Source organism: Tamandua tetradactyla, chromosome 15 (genome assembly GCF_023851605.1).
Source record: "Tamandua tetradactyla isolate mTamTet1 chromosome 15, mTamTet1.pri, whole genome shotgun sequence".
In the NCBI taxonomy this organism is placed as follows: Eukaryota; Metazoa; Chordata; class Mammalia; order Pilosa; family Myrmecophagidae; genus Tamandua; species Tamandua tetradactyla.
Window position 1 is genome coordinate 64,350,514 of NC_135341.1, and position 20,548 is coordinate 64,371,061.

Genomic DNA, 20,548 nt, shown 5'->3' on the forward strand with positions numbered 1-20,548 from the left:
AGGTCCTGCTCTCCCACCCAATTGACCTCGGTAGATTGGACTCTTTGAAGGCACAGCCCCTTTCTCTGGCCTCTACGCGGCCTAGATAACCTAATCGAACCATAGTTTTAAATTAAGCTGTGTTTTGGTGATACACATTTCCATTTCCATCTGAGGTTTCTCCTTGGAATTCCAGATTCCTCCGTCCCACGGCCCGTTTGATTATGCTTCATGAATGACCTGCAGGCATCTCAAATTTAAGATATAGACAGGTGTACGTATGTGTCAAAACTCAGCAAATATACATTTGTGCGTTTCACCTTGTATGCAAATTTTTCATCAAAGGAAAAAAATGGAAACAAATGGCATGCATCCAGACGTATTTAGAGGGAAATACATTTATGTCTGCAATTTACTTCGAAAATGTATTCCAAAAGTAAGATGGATAGATGGATGGATAGAGGCATGGATAGAAGCATAGTAAGATGTTAATTGTAGAAATTAGGTGGTGGATGATTGAGTATTCATTGTAAAATTCTCAGCAATTTGCTCTTTGAAAATTTTCAGTATGAAATATTTGAGGGGAAATGCAACCTGGAAGATACTTTAACATGTGCAGTGCTCCCTCTTCTCTCCTACTTTCTGACATGCAAGTTCCTTACCTATCTCAGTCTTAACTATTTCCATAAATCTGCCAGCTCCTGAAGCTAGCAAATTGGGTTTCTACACACAGACACACACACACACTTCTTACACCCCCTTTGATTCATTAACAATATTCTACCTTCAAAATGCCCTCAATCCCTATGCTTCTCACCATTGACCCTGTTATTACTCTAGACGAAACCACCATATCTCTAGCCTGAGCTACTGCAATAGTTCCCTACTGGGTCCAGCTATAGTCACTTTTTCAGGTCAGAGTGCTATTTAAGAAAAAATGTAAATGGGATCTGATTACTCTGCTCAAAACCCTCCAATGTCTTCCTATTAAACTTTGAAAAAACTCCCACGACTTACCCTGGCCTGCAAAACCCTGCACAGTTTATGAGTCCTGCTTCTCTATCTCGTAGCACTCCTGACATCCTAATCCCTCTAATCATAATATTCAAATCACAGTGGTCTTTTCTTTCCCGCCTCAGGGTTTTATCACTCTTTGTGATACTGATGCAAGAATCCCAGGTCACACTTTGTAGCTTGTTTTTTCATTTTATATATCAACTATTATCTGCTTTTTCACAGGTAAAACGTGGCTAAAATGAGTAATCTAGAAAGCAGAAAAGAAATCATAAAAGAGAATACTTTTAGGAAGAATGGAGCCAAAAAGCCATTACAAGGTAGACTTTCTATTCCATAATAATGCCTATAATATCAGATGTGTGCTTATGAAACTCAGGTGTTTGTTGTTGCTGTTTTTAAAGTAGTTTTATTGAAATAAATTCACATACCTTACAATCCATATAAAGTGTACAGTGTTTTCTGGTATATCCACAGAGTTATGCATTCATCACCACAATCAATTCTAGAACATTATTGCCCACAAGAGGGTTCACTGTTATACAGTCCCATGTCTCATCCTCTAGTTACATACACAACCCTAAATTTTCCCTTTCAACCACAATTACACCCAAATATCATCACTGTTAATCATACTCACAATAATGTGCTACCACACATTATAGTGAGTCCATTTCCAAACATTTATGATCAACCCTATTATATGTTCTGCCGAAATTAAGCATCAGCTCCCCATTCTCTGCCTCCATTCTATCTTCTGATGACCTATGTTCTAGATATTAACACCATGAGATTGCTAGTTATATTTAGTTCATATTAATGAGGTCATACAATATTTGGCCTTTTGTGTCTGACTTATTTCACTCAACATAATGTGCTCACAGTTCATCTATGTAGTCACGTGTCATGAAAATGGAGGGATTAGAAAGTGTATACCTGGAGAAACTGAGAATGGGAACATGAATGAACATTTGTACACTAGTGTTTATGATGGCAGTATTCATGATTTGCAATGTATGGAGGTAGCCTAAGGGTACATCGACTGAGGAATGGAAGGGGGAACTGTGATGTATACATACGACGGACTACTGAACGGAAGGAATGAAGTCATGAAGCATGCAACTAGATGAATGAACCTTGAGGACAGTATGTTGAATGAAATGTCAGAAATGAAAAGGCATATATTATCGTTCCTCACATGTATGGAGTAACTATAATATACAAAATCAGAGAATTGAAGTCGGGAGCATGGGTTATCAGGTTTGGAACTATTGTAAAGGTTCCTAGATTGTAAACTCTTACAGCAGTCACATCTATTCTGGAATTATAACTGTTATTTCTAAATTCTGGGATACTGATGCCCCGATATATCCCAGAGTAATTTGGACAGAGAATTTTTAAAATATTTGCAAAGTCCCCTTCGGAGACTGGGGAGAAAGGAGGAAATATTCAACTTCTACATCTGGGGAATCCCTGATATTCTCACAGGCAGTGGGGACAAACCAATAGGTTGAGCCCTCGCTCTTGGGGTTTGCCCCTATGAAACATTCCTACAAAAGAGAAGATAAGCCTACTTATAATTATGCCTAAGAGTCACCCCAAGCAAACCTCTTTTGTTACTCAGATGTGGCCTCCCTCTCTAAGCCAACTTGGCAGGTGAACTCACTGCCCTCCCCCCTACATGGGACATGACTTCCAGGGATGTAAATCTTCCTGGTAACATGGGACATGACTCCCAGAATGAGCCAGAACCCAGCATTATGGGAATGAGAAAGCCTTCTTGACCAAAAGGGAGAAGTGAGAAATGTGACAAAATAAAGATTCAGTGACTGAAAGATTTCAGAGTTGAGAGGTTACCCTGGAGGTTATTCTTATACATTATATAGATATCTCTTTTTAGTTTATGGTGTATTGGAATGACTAGAGGGAAGCACCTGAAACTGTTGAGCTGTATTCCAGTAGCCTTGATTCTTTAAGATGATTGTCTAATTATATAACTTTTACAATGTGACTGTGTGATTGTGAAAACCTTATGTCTGATGCTCCTTTTATACAGGGTATGGACAGATGAGTGTTTTTTTTTAAAGGATAAAAGTAAATAAATAATGGTAGGAGGGTTGTAAGGAGTAAAAAAAAAAATTGGGTAGATTGAAATACCAGTGGTCAATGAGAGGGAGAGGTAAGAGGTATGGTATATATAAGTTTTTTTCTCTTTTCTTTTTTATTTCTTTTTCTAGAGTGTTGTAAATGTTCTAAAAATGATCATGGTAATGAATACACAATTATGTGATGATATTGTGAGCCATTGATTATATACTTTGGATGGACTTTATGTGTTATAAAGATATCTCAATATCTCAATAAAAATATTTTTAAAAAAGAATAAATTCTAAAAAAAAAAAAAAAGGCATCTGTGCTGGTATGAATCTATTATGTACCCCAGAAAAGCCATTTTTTAATCCTGATTCAATCTTGTGGGGCAATGGTTTCTTTTAATCCTGATACAATATTGAAGGGTGGAAACTTTTTTATTAGATTATCTCCACAGAGATGTGGCACACCCATTTGTGGGTATAAACATTTGATTTAATGGAGATGTACTCTGTCATTCAAAGTGGGTCTTGATTAGTTAGCTAGAGTCCTTTAAAAAAGGAAACATTTTGGAGAAACTTCAGTGCTGATGCAGATGTTTGAGGAACAGTTATTTCAGAGCTGAGAAAGACACAGATGTTCAGAGATGCTTGGAGTGCCAACAGAGACCAGATGCCTAGACACAGGCAGAGCCCAGCAGACATCACACGTGACTTCCCAGAAGATGCTAAGCAAACCAGAACCCAGAGTTGTGTCCCCGAGCAGCTAAGTGAAGGCCCACAGACACTGCGAGAGGAAACCATGAGAAACAAAGGGTGAAAGCAATGAGCACAGGAGCAAGGGACCAGCAGAACCCAGCCACGTGTCTTCCCAGTTGACAGAGGTATTGTGGACAGCATCAGCCTTTCTTGAGTGAAGATAACCTCTTGTTGGTACCTTACTTTGGAAATTTTCAGGGCCTTAGAACTGTAAGCATCCCTGTAAAAATTCTCTCTTTGAAAGCCATTCTATTTCTGGTATTTTGCATTTGGCAGTTTATCAAGCTAATACAGCATCTTTAAAAAAAGAAAAAAACCTCTGCATACTTAATGAGATTTCAAGTCCACTTTCCCTCAAGCAGAAGATGAGAGAATTTTTCTCTTCAGAATAGAGGTGACAAATACTGGCATTTGAGAATCCCAGTGGGCTAGCAGGTCCCATCCAACACCCTACTGTAAAGCCCTTCACTCATCATGGCTCCCCCTTGCTCTCCATTTGCCCTCATAGACAGTGACAACTCAGCTTTTTAATGTTTTATCCAAATATAAACAGGTAGTGATGTTCATTTGATTTTTCAGAGAAGATTCCACCATGACAGAAAGAAAACTCAAGCAATACAAGGAGCAAGAAACACATGCTCAGTATTACCAGAGAGGTAAGAAAAGATAGAGAATCCATAGAATCAGGATGCTACAAAAATGGAACACAGAACAAGTAAATGTTCTTGAAAATTAAAAAGACACTGCACAAAATGAAAAATGTATTAGAAGAATTGGAAGATAGTCAAGCAAATCACCACAAAGCAAAGTGAATAGGAAAAAAGATGGACATTAGAAGATTTTTTTTTTGAAACCTGAGAATCATTCTCAGAGGTAGTATGGGAATTTCCAAAAGAAAATGATCAAAGAAATAGTTTAAGAAAATTATTCTGGAATTAAAGAAAATGGTTTCTAGATTAAAAGGCCCATGGATTATCCTGTACAATGAATGAAAAAAAAATCTTCAAGGTCATGGTGAAATTTCAAAACACCACAGATGAAGAAAAGATCATAACGAAATCAAAACACCGTGGATAAAGAGATCATAACAACATATAGAGAGAAAGATCAGGTCACATAGAAAACAACAGAAATCAGAATATCAACAGATTTCTCAACAGCCACGCTGAACAACTAAGGAATGTCTGCAAATTTCTGAGAAAAAAAAAATTGTACCCTAAATCTCAAAACTTAGCCATACCAATCAAGTGTAGGATAAAGACATTTTTCAGACAATCAAAATTTCAAAACATTCACTTTCTCTACATCCTTTCTTATGAAACTGCTGAAGGATGTGCTTGGAAAAAAAAGTAAATTAACATAAATTAGGAGGATAGAGAGAAGTGCAAGTGTATGTATGCGCCTATTCATGTGAGTGTGACAGTTCAATACAGCTACACAAGAAGGATACAAATGGAAGGGATGTGCGTGGCAGGGAAGTGGCATCTAAATTCACATCTTCAATAATAGGAAATGGATAATGCATAAAGCTTATGAATAAAATAATAGCATTTAAGGATATAATTTCATAATATAAAAGCAAATACTATGCCTGAATTTGAAGATCAGGGAATTTGCAGCTTTCTTCTGAAAGCAGCTCTTTTGCTTCTAGTCACTGGTGGTGTCGATGTGGCCAATGACTTGACACCTATGATTGTTGCATGGTGAGATCACAAGAGAATCACAGTCAAGCTTGCAAGAGGTTTTCACTCCTATGGAAGCATCAGAAACTAGTTATGAAAAATAAAACCAAAGTTAAACAGGTGGAAAAAAAAAGCAAACACCGCAAGAAATATTAAGAGTTTAAAGCTGGGGTGGATGGGGAAGGATAGGGCACAGTACCACTGCCTCTCGTCATAAGCATTGTGGTTTTATTTGATTTCTTAAATGATGTGAATTTATTACTTTGGTTAAAATAAACATTAAAAAAAATACTGCCCAACTCCCATTAAGCACCTCAGTCTTCCCAGATAACTGGTAGGGAAAATGTAAGTTGAATTACAGGAGGGCTGTTTGTAGGTGTTTGAGTTGCTTTTTCACTGGTCCATTTCTGGTCAGAATACTACTGATGAGAATATCAGTAGTATTCTACTGACAAAAAAAAAAATCTCTTTGACATTATGATTTCATTCCAGAGGCTCTCTCCTAGCAAAGTAATCCTAAATATAGGGGAAAAAATCTTTATGTGAAATGATGTCTAGCATTATTTATACATTACAAAAAAATTGGGAAATTTTTAACTGCCAAAAATCAGTCTTTTTGAAAGGATAAGTGAATTGTCTTTAGCCTCTAAAAAGAATATTTATGATTGTAAAGGTTCCTAGATTGTAAGCTCTTACAGCAGCCACATATATTTAGGAGCTGTAACTGTGTTCTAGTTTGCTAGTTGCCGGAATGTAACACACCAGAGATGGATTGGCTTTTAATAAAAGGGGATTTATCTTGTTAGTTCTTCAGAGGAAAGGCAGCTAACCTTCATTTGAGATTCTTTCTTACGTGGGAAGGCTCAGGGTAATCTCTGCTGGCCTTCTCTAAAGGCCTCTGGGTTCCAACACCTTTCCCTGGGGTGATTCCTTTCTGCATCTCCAAAGGCCTGGGCTGAGCTGAGCTGCGAGTGCTGAGATGAGGTATGCCAAGCTGCTTGGGCTGTGCTACGTTGCCTCTCTCATTTAAGCGCCAGCCAATTAAGTTAAATGCCGTTCATTGCAGCAGGCACGCCTCCTAGCCAACTGTAGATGTAATTAGCAACAGGTGAGGTTCAGGTACCATTGGCTCATGTCGCAGTAGCAAAACTAGGTGCTTTCACCTGGCCAAGTTGACAACTGAATCTAACTACCACATGTCCACCCCTTGTCAACTTGGCAACTACACGCATCGCCTTAAGCAATATTAAGGTGAAAAAATAATTCTCTTCTGGCTGTGGACCTATGAATCTCAAAACAAGTTGTCTGGTGCCAATATGCAAAGTAGGGACAGTCACAGAATCCATAAGGAGAAATCGGAAGGAAAACCTGCAGGGCAAACACCACTGGATTTCAAAGTCTGAAAGTCATTTATCCTTCGTGACAGTCCCACCCTTTCCAAGGGCCTATGCAGTGGCCTGCATCTTTCCAAATCAACCACAGGGAACATTGAGGAGACCACCTTTTTCTCGGCTCACTCTCTCCAGGCATCAGGGCCACCCCGGGCTGTCTGCCATTTCCGGGGCACACACTCAACCCCTCCATGTGGTGGCAGCCAGGCTCTCTCTAGTCCCCCAAGGAGCATGCTGTACCTTCTCTAAGGCCTGAGGCTGCACGACTCTTCTACTGCAGTAAAGTGGGAAATTCATCCTCACCCTTCAGGGTAAACTCACCCTCTTTATATAATGGGTGGGTCCACTCTCCTGGCCAAGGTTTCTTGGCTTCAGACCCAAGCTTCCATGGTTCTCATTCTGCAAACTCCAATTTCTCCCATTTGTATCCACCTTTGTCCAGGTTGGCAGTGGTTCCATTTACACCAACAGTCTCTTCAAGCACTCCAGGACTTCTCCATCATTCTCTTCACAGTTCCTCGAAAATCTTCCCCTTAGCCATCCAAAAAAACGTTCCAACATATCTAGTATTTGCAAACCACAGCAGCACCCCACTCTCCGGTACCAAATCTGTTCTAGTTTGCTAGCTGCCAGAACGCAACACACCAGAGACGGATTGGCTTTTAATAAAAAGGATTTATTTTGTTAGTTCTTCAGAGGAAAGGCAGCTAACCTTCATTTGAGATTCTTTCTTATGTGGGAAGGCTCAGGGTAATCTCTGCTGGCCTTCTCTAAAGGCCTCTGGGTTCCAACACCTTTCCCTGGGGTGATTCCTTTCTGCATCTCCAAAGGCCTGGGCTGAGCTGAGCTGAGCTGCGAGTGCTGAGATGAGGTATGCCAAGCTGTTTGGGCTGTGCTACATTGCCTCTCTCATTTAAGCACCAGCCAATTAAGTTAAATGTCGTTCATTGCAGCAGGCATGCCTCCTAGCCAACTGTAGATGTAATTAGCAACAGATGAGGTTCACATACCATTGGCTCATGTCCACAGCAGCAAAACTAGGTGCCTTCACCTGGCCAAGTTGACAACTGAATCTAACTACCACAAACTGTTATTTCTAAATTATGAGATGCTGAGCTATTTGTATATAACCTCTACATTTCCTGAAACTTCGGGCATTTATGTGACACCTCAGACTCCAAATTAGAGCACTGAAGCTATAAAAGTCAGCATTACCTCATTTCAGCAACTGTTTAAAAAGCTGAAAAAGTAATCGGACATTGTTTAGAGATATGAATGAAGCTGATTTGTATAGGATTAAGGTAAATTAGAATAAGTTAAAGGATGATATGGTCCATAGTTCAATCTTCAATCTCTGTGCAAGTCCAAAGGGAGAGATGTTTATTTGGTGCAAAACTTATATTTTGGGTAGTGCATTATCTAATTTAACTTGTATGGTCAGTTTACTTGAACACTGTAATTACATGGAATCTTGAATAGGGCTTGAGATCTTGTTGGTTTGTAAAGGTTAGTGTGATGCCTCAATATATCCCAGAGTATTCTAGTTTGCTAGCTGCTGGAATGCAATATACTAGAAATGGAATGGCTTTTAAAGGGGAATTTAAGAAGTTGCTAGTTTACAGTTCCAAGGCCGAGAAAATGTCCCAATTAAAACAAGTCTATAGACATGTCCAGTCTAAGGCATCCAGGGAAACATACCTTGGTTCAAAAAGGCCGATGAAGTTCAGGGTCTCTCTCTCAAGTGAGAAGGCACATGGCGAACAAGGTCAGCATTTCTCTCTCATCTGGAAAGGCATGTGGTGAACACAGCATCATCTGCTAGTTTTCTCTCCTGGCTTCCTTTCATGAAGATGCCCAGGAGGTGTTTTCCTTCTTCATTTCCAATGGTGACTGGCTGATAGACTCTCTGCTTCTCATGGCTATATTGTTCTGCTCTCTCAAAATCTCCTGGCTTTCTGTCTTGTTGTTCTCTTTTATAGGATTCCAGTAAACTAATCAAGACCCACTTCAATGGGTGGAGACATGCCTCCACTTAATCCAGTTTAACAACCACTCTTAATTAAATCACATCTCCAGGGGGATGATCTAATTACAGTTTCAAACATACAATACTGAATAGGGATTAGAAGAAATGGCTGCCTTTACAAAATGGGGTTAGGATTAAAACATGGATTTTCTAGGGTACATATATCCTTTCAAACTGGCACACACAGTCATTTGGGCAGAGAATGAAAAGAGTATTTGCAAAGTCCCCTTGGGAGACTGGGGAGAAAGGAGGAAATATTCAACTTCCCCATCTGTGGAATTCCTGATATTTTCATAAGCAGAGGGGACAACCAATTCAATAGGCTGAGTCCTCAATCTTGAGGCTAAACCTATGAAGCTTATTCCTGCAAAGGAGAAGACAAACCTACTAATTAGGCCTAAGAGTCACCCCCAGAGAACCTCTTCTGTTGCTCAGATGTGGCTTCTCTCTCAGCCGAAACAGCAAGGGAACCCACTGCCCTCTCCCCTATGACTTCCAAGGGTGTAAATCTCCCTTGCAACATGGAACATGACTCCTGGGGATGAGCCAAGATATGGCATCATGGAAATGAGATAGCCTTCTTGACCAAAAGGGGGAAGAGAGAAATGAGAAAAAATTGTCAGTGGCTAACAGATTTCAAAGAGAGTCAAGAGGTTATCCTTATGTATTATATAGATATCCCTTTTCAGTTTATGGTGTATTAGAGTGGCTAGGGGAAAGTACCTGAAACTGTAGAGCTGTGCTCCGTCAGCCTTGTTTCTTGACGATGATTATATGAAGATATAACATTTACTCTGTGACTGTGTGATTGTGAAAACCTTGTGTCTTATGCTCCCTTTATCTAGGGTATGAACAGATGAGTAAAAAATATGAATAAAAAATAAACAATAGGGGAAACAAAGGTTAAAATAAATTGGGTAGATGGAAGTACTAGTGGTCAATGAGAGGGAGGGATATGGTATGTATGAGTTTTTTCTTTTTTCTTTTTATTTCTTTTTCTGGAGTGATGCAAATGTTCTAAGAAATGATCATGGTGATATATATACAAGTATGTGATGATATTGTGAACCATTGATTGTACACCAAATATGGAATGTTTGTATGTTGAGAACATTTGTTTTTGTATGTTGTTTTGTCAATAAAAATATTTTTTAATCAGAATAATAAATAAAAAAGGTGAATTTTATTGTATGTAAATTATATCTCAATTTTAAAAAGTAAACACTAAGGTACAATCTCAAAAAAAATAAGTTGTGATGATGAATATCACACTGATTATATAGTTTGGATGTTTATATGGTATGTGAATATATAAAATATCTCAATAAAAAGAAAGGAAAAACAGACTAGAAGACTAAACAAGAAGGTTTATAATGGTTTTGTTTCAAAGGTGATACTATGGATGATTATTTTTCTTCCTTTTAATTTATGGATTTTCAAAAACCCAAAATTTAATGTTAATTTTAATGTTAGTTTTTATAGTGAAAAATACTTGAAAATATAAAGTAAAATCAATTTTTATGTTAAAAACTTTTTTGATCCTACCATTTTGATTCTGCCAATTTGAATGTAATGTTTTCATACAGTGGATTTTTTAATGGCTGTCATTTCAAACCCAAAGATAGTTGACTTTTGGCAAGTTTGTGAATACAAACATTTTAATCAAAATTATCTCTATATTGATACATTTCCATCAAGAAAGTATTACCTGAAGAAATTTATGTGGCCAATTTGACTTGAAAACCTCATTGTTGAATGACTCAATATATAAATCAGTTTTGTATGTGAGCAAGTTAAGCTATTTCAGAAGTTCCCGTTTTCATTTTTGAAACTTTTTTCATAGAAATTAAACTTCTCCCTGAAAATACTATAAAAAGGAATGGATTCTTTGATTTTATTTGGGGGGGAACAATTAGAGCTTCAGCCATTAACAACGTTCTCTCATGGACTTATTTCTTCCAAGTCCATCTGCCAAATTTTGCAGATTTTAATTTTGTCATCGTTTAATTCTATTATTTTTCAGTCAGTGCCACATCTTACTTCATTCATTTTTAGCCATTGTTTTCTTTTTACTAGTAATATTCATTATGAATTTTTTTTTTTAAAAAAAGCCTGATGATTCCTGTTCCTTTTTATCTGAAACATGAAAAAGTATGATCAATTCCCTTTGGATGGTTCAGGATTGATACAGAGCCCATGGCTGGGCTACTGCTTCATTGAGCCAAGTCTAATGATTTTTCCTACCTCATATCAAGTATCCAAGATGCTGATGGAGCAAAGAGACAAAGCCCATGTCAAAATGCCCTCATTCTTGATATTCTCACAAACACTGGGGACAACCAAAGCAATAGGCTGAGTCCCCAGTCTTAGGATTTGTTCATATGAAACTTAACCCCACAAAGGATAGGTCAAGCCTACTTAAAATTAGGCCTAAGAGTCACCCCCAAGAGAACCTCTTTTGTTGCTCAGATGTGGCCTCTCTCTCTCAGCCAATATGACAAGCAAACTCACTGCCCTCCCCCTGTCTACGTGGGACACGACTCCCAGGGGTGTGGACCTTACTGGCAATGTGGAACAGAAATTCTATAATGAACTGGGACTCAGCATCAAGGGATTAAGAAAACTTTCTCGACCAAAAGGGGGAAGAGGAAATGAGACAAAATAAAGTGTCAATGGCTGAGAGATTCCGAACAGAGTCGAGAGGTTATCCTGAAGGTTATTCTTACGCATTAAATAGATATCACCTTGTTAGTCAAGATGTAGTGGAGAATTCAACATTGAAGGAAAAATTGCTTTTGACTTGATTATAATAGTACAAATTTAGGCAGGTACATATTTTGGTAAAAATAACATTCAAACTAAATTAAGAAACCCATGTAGCAATAATGTACTTGGAATTGGTTTTGACACAGATTAATTCATAACTGGATCCAAACAAACTGTCAATCAAAACAGATCAATCAAAAGTACCACTTTTTCTATGTATACACAAAGTAACTGATCTGCAAAATTTCTTACAGTGGCTGATGTTAAATGATAACATTTTATAAAGCACTTTCTTTGTCATCCATCATGGATTGGATATTAAAAACATCTGAACCACAGAAGAACTGCTTTGTAAATAATCTTGTGTTGAGAGGCAAGGGGTATGAGATGTATAAGTTTTTCTGTATTCTTTTTATTTCTTTTTCTGGAGTGATGGAAATGTTCAAAAATGACCACAGTGATGAATACATAACTATGTCATGGCACTGTGAGCCACTGATTGTATCCTGTAGATGGACTGTATGTGCTTGAAGATTTCTTAATAAAAATATTAAAACAAAAAAAAGATGTAGTGGAGAGGCTGGAGGGAGCTGCCTGAAAATGTAGAGCTGTGTTCCAGTAGCCATGTTTCTTGAAGATGATTGTTTAATGATATAGCTTTCACAATGTGACTGTGTGATTGTGAAAACCTTGTGTCTGATGCTCCTTTTATCTACCTTATCAATGGACGAGTGAAACATAAGGAATAAAAAAAATAATAGGGGGAACAAATGTTAAAATAAATTTAGTAGATTGAAATGCTAGTGGTCAATGAAAGGGAGGGGTAAGGGGTATGGTATGTATGCATTTTTTTCTGTTTTCTTTTTCTGAATTGATGCAAATGTTCTAAGAAATTATCATGGTGATGAATATGCAACTATGTGATGATATTGTGAATTACTAATTATATATGTGGAATGGAATGATCATATGTTAAGTATGTTTGTGTTTGTTATATTTTTTAAAAATTTAAAAATTAATTTAAAAAATGTCCTACTTAATAAAAATCAAATAGAGATGACAAGATCATATTTGTCATTCAGCATTTTTTAGAGATGACAAGATTATATTTGTCACTTGGCATTTTTAGGTACCAAATATGTACCAGGCACTGTATTAGGTTCTGGGGATGAAAGATGCCAGTCTCCACTCTCAGAGCACTCAAGGGCTTCTAAAGAGGGAAAAGATTATTACACAGTATTTATAATCTGTTTGTTAATGACTGATTGAATATAATCTTTTACCAAGGTTTACAATTCTCATTTCCAACTCAGGGCCTCTGCGTTTGCTGTTCCTTCTGCTTGGAATGTGTTTCCCACAGATCATCACCAGGCTTCTCCTTATCTGCCACATCTTATCTCTATTTAACCTTCTGAAGGCCTCCATGATTCTATTTATAGTGGGTGAGTGGATCACCTCACTCCACAATCCATGTCAGTATCTGAAATTGTTTTACTCATTTATTTATTGTCTGTCTCCTCTGCTAGAATGTGGGATCCATGAGAGCAGGAACCCCATCCATCTTCTTCACTGGCATGTTCCATTTGCCTGAAATGCGATTATTTCTCAATAAATATTTATGACATGGATGAATACATGAATGCTGTGCAGCAAGAGCTATATTAGAGGAATATAAAAAATGTCAACTGGAGGAATGTAACAAATGGAGGGATGTAAAAATGGGACAAGTCATAAATGTCATCACAAAAGAGGGAACTGAGTGATCCATAGAAATTCATATTGTAAGGGCAAGGCAGTTGAAAGGGAGCCAAGTGGGGGATGGAGAAGGCACAAGAGGTCCTGGAAGATAAAATCTATTCAAAGGTATACAAATGTGAAAGGAAGGAGCAGGTTTACTAAGCAGTGAGATCAATGTGGTTGAAACCTACATTGATTATTTCCTCACTACCTGACAGTCAAAGACACTGTGGTAGGCAGAATAATGGTTTCCTAAAGATATTCATGTCCTAATCCAGGGAACCCATGATTATTTTATGCAACGAGGAAAGGAAGAATTAAGGACGCAGATGAAATTGTTTGCTAATCAATTGACCTCAAGATGAGTAGATTATCCTGGATTGTCTTGAAAGGTCCAGTGTAATCACAAGGGTCCTTTAAATGTGAATGTGGGAGGGAGAAGGTCAGTATCAGAGTGAGGTAGCAATCAGAAGGACTCAACCAGCCATTGCTGGCTTTGAAGATGGAGGGGGCCACAAGCCAAGGAATTCCAGCAACCTTTAGAAGCTGGAGAAGACAAGAAAACAGCTAACACCTTGATTTTAGCCCAGTGAGACCGATTTCAAATCAGTGACCTCCAAAGCTGTAAAATAATAAATTTCAGTTGTTATATCACTGTTTGTGGTAACTTGTTACAACAGCAATAGAAAATACAGACACACACACATGCACACACACACCAGCCACTCAAATAAAATGAGAAAATAAAAAGTTTACAGTTAGTTTAAATTAATGGACTAGTGTATGGAAAGATTTGGTAAGCAGTAGATAAAGTGAATTCCACCCCTGTTGGAACGCTAACTTCACACATATTATCTTTATTTGCATAATATGGGAGAAACAACCTGAAGACCTGGGACATCTTTAAGAGCACCTTCAAGGTACAAAAGGAAAAGTGGGTGAATTAATTGAGAGTGGTTCCTGCTGAGCAATCATCACTGCTGTACCTTGTCATTCTTTCAGGATTTGGGAAGCATTAATTACATGGATCTCTTCGGCAATCTCATAGATTTTTCTAAATCTATTAAAAAGTCTGACAGTCTCTGGAGAGTTTTTCTTTTTAAGAAGGGGTTGGGAGTGGGGAAATCCCAGAAGATTGTTTTATTTTTCAGAAAGATGGGCAAGTTGTAAATAATCACCATTGTGGCTAGTGTTTATTCTTGCAGAGTTGGTTCTTATAGGTCAACCTGATCCTGTCCTTTTTCTTCATAAATTGAGCTGAAGTAGTTCCTGCTGACCTGAGAGTGCTGGCTGCCTGCCTAGAAGTGCCACCTCTGCAGGCACTGTTTAATGAGGCAATCCACTGGGCTGATCTCAGCATAAAGTTCAAGCTGGGATTTACATTTTTAACAATTTGTAGTCTGAAAGCAAAATATCCAGAGGAACTGCAACAGCATGACATCATTCAAGTAACTGAATAACCATTTTAATCATTCAAGAACCAATATCACCAGAGACATATCATTATAACAGCATTGCCCACTGCTACCTAAAATGCATGCTTCCTTCTTATTTTATATCATGACAGAACTTAAGGGTACAGCAAAGCCCCTAACCAACAATATTCCTATAAACCCTAAAGAATACCCAGAGCTCTATCTGAGACTTACAAAGTTTCACTCACTAAGCTTATTTTTCAGAAATCTATAATCTCCAGATGGTTCCTAGGCCAAATAAGTCCTGAAACCCAGAGCTACCAGGCTCTCTAAGAATATCAACTAGTTGCATCCCCCTACTCCATAATATCACACCCCTTTTCAACATGAAGTTAGAATGGCCATTGTCCAGATGTCCCTAAATAGGAGAATGGTCAAAGGAGAAGGAGTTGTATCAGAGAAGATAGGATTTAACAAATGAGTATGACTACTGAATCATTATATTGGTATTTTTTAGTCTCCAGTGTCTTAAAGCAGCTAGAAGGAAGCACCTGAAATGATAGAACTGAAACCCATGCCATACTTCGAAATCTGTTCTAAAATTACTTGTTAAAAGGTACTTTGAAATTTGTTGCTTTTTTTGCATATGTTATATTTCATGATAAAAATAAATGTTAAAAAAAAAAAAAGCAAGTGGCCCCACATCAGGCCTTGGCTGTCATCTTTCTCACCTCTGTCCTTGCGAGAGTGCCCACATGTTCTCTCACATATGTACCTAATTTTCTATCTGCTTAATCTAAAAAATAATAATAATAAGCAAACAAACTTAAGGACACAGTTAAGTTTGGTGTTTGGTTTATCGGCATAGTTTATTTGGAGTTAAGGAAAGGTGAGAACACATTTAAATTTTTCTTCGTGAAAAGAATCTTCTGTACATATGTGATAGGAAAGGAAGGAAGATAAAAGGACAGAAGGAAAGAAGGAAGGAGCAAGTGATAAACACATGTGCACCCATTTATGTCGCCCATTTCTTTTAGGCGACATAAAGTTCAGTTCATCACTTTGTCATTTTTTGATGAGCTAAATTTAAAAACTTCTTCTTTTAGACATTATTAACATTTATAATATAAATATATAAGAAAGGCTAAGAATCTCATTCTTTTAAAAGTATTTATTAAGCTGCTCTTATATACCATATAAACCATTCTGAAATATCGCTTAATAGGAAATGCAAAGTATTACGTGATGGGAAACTAAAAATAATCTATTTTGGAATTTCTAGAATGCATGGTTATATGTTTGTGACTGTGGCACACTAATAGAGTTTCCTTCTTCAAACTGATGACCTGTCCTAAGAAAAACAAAAGAGTAAAGACAGGACAGAACAACCTAAACTGGATGTTAGCAGTTGAATAGTAATTTTACATGTCTTTATGTACATTTTTAAAAATTCTATAAGCAAGTAAATTTAAAAATTAATTCAATAGCTTAAAATAGATATTTATTCTCCCAGAGTGATTTGAATAGTGAATAAAAAAGTATTTGCAAAGTCCTCTTTGGGGAAAGGTGAGAAAAGAGGAAAATTCAACTTCCCCAAGTTGAATTCTTGATATTCTCACAAGCACTGCGGACAATCAAAGTTATAGACTGAGCCCCTAATCTTGGGGGTTGTTCATATGAAACTTAAACCCACAAAGGATAGGACAAGTCTCCTTAAAATTAGGCCTAAGAGTCACCCCCAAGAGAACCTCTTTTGTTGCTCAGATGTGGCCTCTCTCTCCAACCAACACAACAAGAAAACTCACCACCCTCCCCCTGTCTACATGGGACATGACTCCCAGGGGTATGAACCTTCCTGGCAACATGGGACAGAAATCCTGGAATGAGCTGAGACTCAGCATCAAGGGATTGAGAAAACCCCTAGAATGAGCTGAGACTCAGCATCAGGGGATCAAGAAAACCCTCTTGACCAAAAGGGAGAAGAGTGAAATGAGACCAAATAAGTGGCAATGGCTGAGAGATTCCAAACAGAATTGAGAGGTTATCCTGAAGGTTATTCTTACGCATTAAATAGATATCACCTTGTTAGTCAAGATGTAGTGGAGAGGCTGGAGGGAACTGTCTGAAAATGTGGAGCTGTGTTCCAGTAGCCATGTTTCTTGAAGATGATTGTATAATGATATAGCTTTCACAATGCAACTGTGTGATTTTGAAAACCTTGTGTCTGATGCTCCATTTATCTACCATTTTAATAGACGGTAAAACATATGGAATAAAGATGAATAATGGGGGAACAAACGTTAAAATAAATTTAGAGTGAAATGCTGGTGATCAGTGAGGGGGAAGGGTGGGGGCTATGGTATGTATGAATTTTTTTCCTTTTTATTTTTTTCTGAATAGATGCAAATGTTGCACGAAATGATCATGATGATGAATATGCAACTATGTGATGATATTGTGAATTGCTGAGTGTATGTGTTGGGAATGTTTGTTTCTTGTAATTTTTTTTTTTAATTAATAAAAAATTAAAAAAAAATCCATGTTAGCTCTGGAGGCTACTCTTAAAAAAAAAGTTACGAATATTTGCGTTTGTTTGGTGGGGGCTTTTTGGTATTTTAAAAAAATAAATAAAAATAATTAATTAAAAAATATATATTCATCCATTAATTCTCTTTGTCTATCACTGGGCTAAACAATACAAATACTCTAATAGCTTATAGGTAAGTTCTCCTTAAACCCAACAAAAAGGTCTGACAAAAAAGTATTGTTTTTGCAACTTTTTTCATCCTCAATTCCTGTGACGGTTAATTTCATGTGTTAACTTGGCTAGGTTTATGATGTCCAGTTGTTTGGTCAAGCAAACACTGGACTAATTATTACTGAGAGAGTATTTCATGGATTTAAATCATTAGTCAGTTGACTGCATCTATGACTAATTACATCTACAATCAACAAAGCAGATTGCTTTCAGCAATGAGAGAAGGCTCCTCATCCAGTCCACTGAAGGCCTTAAATGGAGAACTGATGAGTTGAGCAGTAAGAAAGAATTTCTGTTTCTACTTCAGACAACCAGCTTCTCCTGGGTAATAAATCATCACTTTCATTGAGTTCCCAACTTGCAGCCTGCCCTACGGAATTCAGACTTACCAATTCCCATGGTTGTGTGAGCCATATATAGAGATAGATAGATACTTCCTGTTGGTTCTATTTCTCTGGAGAACCCTGACCATCTTACCCCCAAAAGGAAAAAAAGTAAATATAATTGAAATTCCCTCTCATGTTAATCAAATACTTATGAGTAAGATTCTATCAGTTAGGAGATAGCTTTGGAGGGGTACAAACTATTGTAATAGCTAACATTTCTTTGCCCTTTAAGAACCAATTTTCTTTCCTTTGGTGTAAAGAAAGTCAAGGACCAAAAAAAGTGGAAAAGGAGGGGCAAAGATAAAGGAAATCTTTCCATGTAGGCACTTATCCCTCAACCCCATATGTTATATGAGCTGATAAATGCATAGAGCTGGGTTTCTAAATAGCAGTGATTTTGACATTTTGAGCTGAATTCTTCTTTATTGTAGGGGCTGTTCTGGATATTATAGAATTTTACCAGCATTCCTGGCCTCTACCCACTAAATGCCAATAGCACATCCCGCTCCCAGATGCAGCAACCAAAAATGTCTCCAGACATTGCCAAATGTCTCCTAGGGGGCAAAATCACTACCAGCAAGAGCCATTGGCAAAGGAGGATTCAGAAGAAACTGGCAATAGTGGGGAGGAGAACTGGATGCCTCAAGGTCCTGGGTGGGAGAGCAACTTCTATATGTGAGATTAAATGACCAATTCAGGCAGCAGAACAATACTGTATTAGTTTCTATTGCTGCTGAAACAAACTACCACACATTTAGTGCTTTAAGACATTTCTATTGCTGCTAAAACAAACTACCACACATTAAGTGCTTTAAGACAAAATTATCTTACAGTTTTAGAGGTCACAAGTTGAAAGAGGTTCACTGGGCTAAAATCAAGATACCAACAAGGGTGTGTCCCTTGGAGGTTCTAGAGATAATCCATTTTCTTGCCCTTTCTAGCTTCTTAAGTTTGGCTACACTCCTTGGCTTGTGGCCCTCTTACATCATCAAAGCCAGCAACATCAGGCCAAGTCCTCATGTCGCCATCTCCTTTAACTTTCATGCTTTTTGCCTCCTTATTCCACATTTAAAGGATCCTCCTGATTACATAGGGCTCACCTGAGTAATCCAGGATAATCTCCCCAATTAAGGTCAGTTTATTACAAGCTTAATTCCATCTGCAACCTTAATTCTCCTTTGCCATGTGACAATATATTCACAGGTTCTGGGATTAGGAGCTAGATATCTTTTTGGGGGGAAGGAGGCATTATTCTGCCTACCACAAATACTTATGGAATGATCCATTGTTTATTGACATTACTAACTCCAAACAAAGAAAAAAATATCCTTGTTTTGTAGAGACAGGAAGAAGTGTGAGTGCGCCCAGTTCCTGAGGCTCACTGCAAGTGGAGATGGCCTAGCCATCAGACAGGGTCATAGAGTACTACACATGGGAGGAGATCTGGAAGCACAACCACACAGCAAGAGCACCTGGTTCATCTTTACCGCAAGGTGCAACCTGACCAAGTCTCCGGAGGAGCAACTCGGTGGGGAAGAAGTCTTAAGGAAACAAGCTGGAGGTGATGCCACAGAAAACTTTGAGACTACTGGGCACTCTTTAGATGTTTGAGAACTATCTAAAACATTTATCACTGAGGAGCTTCATCCAGATGACCCTTCAAAGATAATCAAACCTTTGAACACTCTTATTACAACAGTTGGTTCTCATTCCAGCTGGTGGACCAAGTGGGTAATCCCAGTCATCTCAGCACTGGTTGTAACCCTGATGTATTAACTCTCCATAGAAGACTAAGTGCTTTCTCAGATGCCGACCAGAGAAGAGACTGCTTTAGATGAGGGTGGAAAGAAGCCAGCATAACTGCCCCCTTCAACTGACAGAAAGAAACCTACACCTGAAAGATCATATTAATATGTCTGCTTAGAAACAAAACAAAGCAAACTCTTCCATTCTTTCTACTCTTGGACTTTTCTTTTAGAGTGTGCCTTTTTATTCATTGTCCTTATTTCGATGTTACATCAATATGTAATTCACTTATTGAACTGGATATGATCTTCAAAAATATATATCTGACTTTAAAATTATACCACCATATTTGCCTATCAACTTGGTATATAATTGTCTTTAATTTTTAGAATCTCAGATTATTTAGCACAATCATTTAATATGCTAATTATTCATATCCAAGCAGTATATATGATTTGACATAAGGTAACGGCCTTCTGATCTTTTCTTGAACATCTTCATATCTAATTAAATAAGCAAGTGTTGCATGCTTCCAATGTAGTTCCTTTTTCAAGGAAATTAAGAAAGGCCCAGAAATCATATCTTAATGACATCTAATCATTGTTCTACCTGAAATAAATTAGTTTATAGAACCCATAAAATAGGCACCCTCTCTTCAAATAAAAAAATACTAGTAAATCTTGCAGGAGCTAGAAGTAAAAACCTAAAATTGTGGAATAGTGATGCATACCAAACTCTGAAATCTGTTCTACAACTAATTGTGGTGCTGTGCTTTGAAATTTGTGGCTTTTGTATATAT

General features: G+C 37.7%; 1 long non-coding RNA gene and 1 pseudogene across 2 annotated transcripts; both read left to right on the forward strand.

Moving 5' to 3' along the window:
* Positions 1-270: 270 nt before the first annotated feature.
* LOC143657518 (uncharacterized) lies at positions 271-14,095 on the forward strand. 2 transcript variants are annotated; one of them, XR_013162884.1, is made up of 3 exons: positions 271-459; positions 1,219-1,313; positions 13,021-14,095. It is a non-coding gene; the product is annotated as an uncharacterized LOC143657518 (long non-coding RNA). The 2 variants fall into 2 exon arrangements; XR_013162883.1 differs by having other exon boundaries at positions 276-415.
* A 5,301-nt stretch (positions 14,096-19,396) lies between these two features.
* Positions 19,397-20,172, forward strand: LOC143657515 (cytochrome b5 pseudogene; annotated as a pseudogene).
* The last annotated feature ends 376 nt before the right edge of the window (positions 20,173-20,548 follow it).